This window comes from Tenrec ecaudatus, chromosome 15 (genome assembly GCF_050624435.1).
Source record: "Tenrec ecaudatus isolate mTenEca1 chromosome 15, mTenEca1.hap1, whole genome shotgun sequence".
Lineage (NCBI taxonomy): Eukaryota > Metazoa > Chordata > Mammalia > Afrosoricida > Tenrecidae > Tenrec > Tenrec ecaudatus.
Genome location: NC_134544.1, coordinates 81,462,712 through 81,469,151, shown reverse-complemented (window position 1 = coordinate 81,469,151; position 6,440 = coordinate 81,462,712). Strand labels below are relative to the sequence as shown.

General features: G+C 46.1%; 1 long non-coding RNA gene across 1 annotated transcript; it reads left to right on the top strand.

The window, feature by feature from the left end:
* Positions 1-1,588: 1,588 nt before the first annotated feature.
* On the top strand, positions 1,589-5,308 carry LOC142427947 (uncharacterized). Its single transcript, XR_012780117.1, has 4 exons — positions 1,589-1,654; positions 1,952-1,995; positions 4,487-4,600; positions 4,756-5,308. It is a non-coding gene; the product is annotated as an uncharacterized LOC142427947 (long non-coding RNA).
* Positions 5,309-6,440: the final 1,132 nt, after the last annotated feature.

The window sequence follows — 6,440 nt, the reverse complement described above, 5'->3', positions numbered from 1 at the left end:
TATTAAATTAAAAATTAAAAAATAGAGTTCTCATGCAGATCTACAGTTGTTCAATATTGTCCTTAACTCATGATTAATATTGCAGTTATATATTTTAAAACCATGATTGTATGGTTTCAACAAGTGTTCTGAATGATTATTACATTCATGCTTATTTTTATAAGAAATACTCTAACATTTTAGTACTTATTATACTTAGAGCCAGTGTACAATGGAAGTTGTTATTGTTTGGTGTCATTAAGTGAGTTCTAAATCATAGTGACCCTGTGTACCACAGGAAGAAACACTGGTCTGTCCTATGCCATCTTCATAATTGTTCGTATATTTGAGCCCGTTGTTTCAGCCTTTGTCAATCTAAAAAGTTTTCTTCTTGTTTGCTGCCCCTCTACTTTACCAAGCACAAGTTTTAATGTGATGTTACTATTGTATTTACCTCCAGTTTTCAAATACACAAATACACTAAGGTTTTACGTATATGAATAAGAACATATACTTAAAAGAACAATAAAGTCAGACCTGTCATATGAATTCTAGACTCATAGAACCATAGAGAGCAGAGTAATTGCTCCTTAGGCTTTTGTGTTTTTCCATTTTATAGAACATACTGTTTCATCTTTACCATAGCAGGAAGTGTCCTTATAAACAACAGTCCAAAATTAGACCGGTGATGTAGTGGTTTTTTTTCTCAGTCTCAGACATGCATAAGCACCAAATGGAAGTTAAAGTGTACTTCAGTATCTTAAGAGAAGAAAAAAATATTTAGTTTGGATAACAGAAAAGGGGGTAAAGGGAGACTTCGGACAGGGCAAGATATGACAAAATAATAATTTTAAATTATCGAGGGTTCATGAGGGACGGGGGAGAGTAGAGGGAGGGGAATTTAAGAAGACCTGATGCAAAGGGCTTAAGTGGAGAGCAAATGCTTTGAAAATGATGAGGGCAAAGAATGTACAGATGTGCTTACACAATTGATGTATGGATTGTGATAAGAGTTGTATGAGTCCCTAATAAAATGTTTAAAAAGAAAAAAAGAAAATATTCAGTTTGTTTTGTGTAACATTAAAATGTGTTGCGGTGGTAGAAGTATATTGCTTATTCTTTTATGTGGCCCTGAGCACACCTTTTACCATGTGGATATTCAGTGTCCCATAGGGAAGTTGGTGCCTTTAGCTCAGTCAGTGCTGTCTATGACGTATGTGACTTTGATCATACATCTGATAATAATCTAACCGTTTGTCAGGATAAGAATCTGAGTGTGTGCGGTTTTTTTCCCCCACTAAGACCTCCATATTTTTTTATTTCCAATTCATCGCAATCCCTTCCTGTATGGTCACTGTAATGAAGAAGAGACTTTCAAATAATGTTGGTGGGAATGATGTCATATTAATCTCTGCCATATCAAGTAAGATTCTTATTTTCCTGAATGTCTATGCAGCTTAATGAAACCTTAACTCCGCCCTGACTTTTCACTTATGTGTTTCCGGATCACACCCATGACTACTCCCCTCCCATTCCGGGTCACGCTGAGATGGGCTGGAAGTGGCGGTGTCCTAACCGGAAGTGAGGGTCATACAGCGGATCCTACTTGCTCTGCCTGGTGTGTGGTGCCAGAGAAGCTCCTGCAGCCTGAGTACTGTGTAGTCGGCACGCCCAGGTGAGGGGTCGCGCGGTGACCAATTTGGGGTGACCCTGGTGCACACAGCAGCCTGGCTGGGTGCAAGCGACCTGCTTCCCCCTCCCCCGCTCCGTCAGCGCCCCTCGCGTGGTGAGATGTGGGAGTGTGTCCCAGGGGCTGCTTCCATCCCCCAGTTTTGGGATTGGTTGGGGTTCCTGGGGAGAATTCCTGTTGGAGAAAGTAGGATCCCAGACTGGGGCTTTGGGCGTCGGGGTTCTCGATTCATTGCGGGAACTTTGCGTGTCTCCCCCCCCTCCATTGTTTCCTTTCACACAGCGGTGGCTCCTCCCTGAAACTCCTACAACGTCTTCTGCTCACAGGTGAGACCCGGGTCTGTGGCTTCTCTCACCACGAAGTGACTGCTGTTCAGGAAGCGAGTGGCTGCAGCTGGGGCACAAAACGTTAGGGCTTCCTCCGGAGGTTTGCCCAGTCTGGTCCCCTAGGCGGTACCTTCTCTGGGAGCGGGGAAGGGGAGGGGGAGGGGTGCACCCGGTAGTCCGGAAACGCCCTGGCTCATTCTTGCCAGCCAGGAGGGCGGCAGCGGGCAGCGCGCTCAGCCTTGAGGGTGTTGAAGTGATATTCCAGCGCACCCACTGCGCATTGTGATATGATTGGCATTCCCAGGTTGCTGGGGGTAAGTCCAGGACTGGGACCTCAAGGGAGGTGACCCAGGTTGGTGGCTACCAGTCAACGGTGGCAAGTAAAAGGAGAAAGAGACAGGCCCAGCTGTACAAAGATGGGGTCCAGTGAGCAGGAACTCAACCAAAGAGAGGGCAGTCTTTCTTTGGAAATGCATATAAGTCTCCAAAGAAGGGCAAGACCCCTCAAGTATGGAAGATCCCCCGTTCCCACATACACTCTTAAAAATTTTTGCATGTTATTTCTTTAATTTTTAAAAAAACCCTGTTTGTGTTTAACAGTAGAAAGAAGCTGGAGGAAAGCTGCTTAGTGAAGGACAGACAGCTGGAGGAAAGGTTTCTTTAAGAGGGACAGGAGGAAATTGCCACCAGTAATTAATTGCTTTTCATGCAGAGAAAGTAGCCAGTAAAAGACATCCAGGCAATTGAACTGGATCCATTATTTCTGCAAATCTGTTAGTGTGGGGGAGTGTGGGAGCTGCTCCTGCCTATTGCCCAAAGGGATATTTCTGTTTCTGCTGCCTCTGAAGAAGTAGCTTGTCCGATGTTTAGATTTATGCCGACTCCATTTTAACTGTGTATTCCCACCTGGAGTCATTTTATCCCTGTTCTAATGAAAATTCCGAGTGTGTTGCCTGGTTTGTAGGGTTCTTTTGGTTTGGTTTTGGTTTTGAGTAAGCGCTTTTAGGAAAATTTCCAGCTTTACCGAAGCCACGAGCTAGATCCGGGAGTTGAAGGAGGCTGTAGAGTTGCTCAAGGAGACCATCCAGGTGGGGTGTGGCTCTGCCAATGAGGGACTGAGGGGCTGGCCTGGTGCTCCACACCACTCCTTGAACACATGCTGGCATGACAAGAGGCAGCGCTCCCATGAAAACTCACTGGCAGCTATTCTGACCCAGCGACCCTATGGATAGGGTAGAACTGCCTGTGGGGGTTTCCCAGACTGTAACTCTACACAGGAGTAGGAAGCCTCATCTTTTTCCAGCCAGTAGTTTCCAGCTGATGGCTTTGTGGTTAGAAGTCCAGCATGTAACCCACCAGACACTGGGACACCTGATCCCTACTGTAGTCTTAATTCTCTACCCAATGTAGCTGTTCTAGAAAAACTCATCCCCACGCCACATGGGACTTCCTACAGTCCCTGGCCAGGGGAAATTCTGTTCAAGTCCCTGCCTGAGTTTGGAGGGTGATTCATTTGCAGAGAACAGCTCTTCATTCCGTGAAGGTTCACACTGTACTTTCTAGATCCCAGCTCCTGTGTAGAGGCAAAAGCCCACCAGCATGTCTGTGTAGGCTGATAGGCCCTACCGTCAGAATTGAGATCAAATTCTAGTGCTTCTATTCATTAGCTGATTTCCTTGGGAAAGTATTTGAGCCTCTAGTGGTTCGTCTCTGAAGTGGGCCAGATATTTGTGGGTTAAGCGACTCAGTGCAGATCTGGCATGCCGTCAGTGGCTGCTGATGTGACCCGTGCTGCAGAGAGACATGCACACACATCCTAATGATGCTGGACCAAGTGGAAAGGAGGCCATGGGTCACTTACAGCTGAGGATGAAAGTCCAGGAACATTGCTGGGGCCTGTCCTCCCTTTCAAATGCCTCAGGGACACAGGCATTTGAAAGGACACGAAGAAAGAGCTGGACACAGGCCAGCCAGGTCCTGGTGCTAACTAGCCTCCCAGAACTCATCCTACTTCTTGATGAGCACAGGGAACCTTTGGCGGGAGTTGAGCAGAGCAGTGACATGACCATGGCAGCATGAGGTATATCACTGGGGCTTCAGTGTGGAGCCTGGCGTAGGTATTTGGAGAAAGGGTGCAGGTGTGCCTGCAGGGAGAGCGGGTCAGAGGTTGGGATAGTCCACAAAGGAGGTGTGGCTGTAACATAGGGATTGTAGTGGGGGCTGACGGGAAATATCTGAGCTATTTTGCGTTAGGGGCAGATGATAGAGGGGGGTGGCTGGCAGGATTTGGTAGCATACAGGGTCAAGAAATAAAGCCAACTCTTACCTTTGTGATGTAGGCAAAGCTTGGGGACCTGGATGAGGATCAGGAGGCAGGATGTGGGCATCTATGCAGGCATTTGCATTCCTTACCTGTCAGGACCCCAGGAATAACTTGCTACGTTGACTGTCAGTTACTGAACTGGCTGGGTCTTTTCCCTCTGTGTCACAGCAAGGGCCAACCTGATAAGTTCTCCCGAGATGGCCAAGCAGCCAGACTACAACCTGGGAAAAATTGAGAACAAAGCAGAACCCACTGTAGACCTGCTTCTCAATTACCTGCAAGGTGAGGCTGGTTGCAAAGGGGTGTGGGGTGTCGGGGCTGGGGAGTGGGCGGGGTTTCTGCTGGCTCCTGAACAACTACAGGTGTTGACAGCTGTGCCTTGAGTGAGTATGGGACCTGGGGGACACCACTCACCCCAGTGGACCATGTCATTCCAGCTTTCAAGAAGGCCCTGGACCTGGTCATGCAGGTGCAAAAGCAGACCAACAAAGGAACGAGAAGCAAGAAAAAGCACCACAAATCTGAAAAGCCTAACAAATCTGAAAAGAATGGAAGTTTCCCACAAACTTTTTGAAGCCCCCTTGTATCTATCTCACAACTTTTGCCTGTTCAGTTATTTACAGGTTTAAGCCTTATTGACAGCTATTATAAAAATCTGTTTGCAAGCTAACATTCCATGATCCTTGTCGTTTTCCCATCACCTCTACCCTCCACCCCCCACTTTCTGCAACTGACCCTGTTACCCACCAATAACCTTTGACATCTCACTCGGGGGAAGTTCTGTTCCAGTCCCTGCCTGAGTGTGGAGGGTGGTTCCTGTGCAGAGACCTGCTCTTGTTCATTCCGTGAAGGTTCAGTGTCCTTTCTAGATCTAGCTCCTGTGTAGACACAAAAGCCCTCCAGCATGTCTGTGTAGGCTGATAGGCCCTACCGTCAGAATTGAGATCAAATTCTAGTGCTTCTATTCATTAGCTGATTTCCTTGCGAAAGTCTTTGAGCCTCATTGAGCCCCTAGTGGTTCGTCCTTAAAGTGGGCCAGATGTTTGTGGGTTAAGTGACTCAGTGCAGGTCTGGCAGGCAGTCAGTGGCTGCTGATGCGATCCTTGCTTCAGAGAGACATGCAAACACATCCTAATGATGCTGGACCAAGTGGAAATGAGGACACGGGACTCTTACAGCTGAGGATGAAAGTCCAGGAAAATTGCTGGGGCCTGTCCTCCCTTTCAAATGCCTCGGACACAGGCATTTGAAAGGACAAGAAGAAGGAGCTGGGCACAGGTCAGCCAGGTCCTGGTGCTAACCAGCCTTCCAGAAGTGAGATCCAGCTTCCTGATGAAGGCGGGGAACCTTTGGAGGGAGTTGAGTGGAGCAGTGACATGGTCATAGCAATATTAGGTATATCACTGGGGCTTCGGTGAGGAGCCTGGTGCAGGTACTTGGAGAAAGGGTGCAGATGTGGGTGCAGGGAGAGCAGTGGGGAGGTTGTTGGGATAGTTCAAGAATGTGGCTGTGCACAGGGATTGTAGTGGAGGCTGATGGGAGATATCAGAGCCATTTTGGGTTGGGGCAGATGGGGGTGGAGGTGGCTGGCAGGACTTGGTAGCATATAAGGTGAAAAAATGATGAATTTTTAATACTTTGTCTTCCTGAGCTGCCCTTTAAAAGTATCTGTTCAACTTTATTAACTCTATCATTTCTTCCATTTGCCTTAGCTACTTTAAGTAATGAGCAATTTCAATGTCTCTTCTGATATCTACTTTGATTTTTTTCTTGCTTTTCTGTCTTTAATGACCTTTTGCTTCCTTCACATATGATGTTCTTAATATGGCCCCCCTCCCCCAGGTCATTAGTGTTCATTTCATTAAATGTTACCTAAATTCAGATTGGATAGCCACAAAATATTATTTTAGCACTTTTAGACTCGTTTTAATATTTTTCAGTTTCAAACAATTTACAGAAATTTCAGACTAAATCTATAATAGAGCTATATAATTTATGTTTAACATACTTATATCTTTAGAGTAGTGACTAACTTCTTGACTAATTTTTAATTTGTGGAGTTTTAGTTGTTGACTTATAACATTTATATATTCTGAATACAAGATTATTAGGTATCTCATGA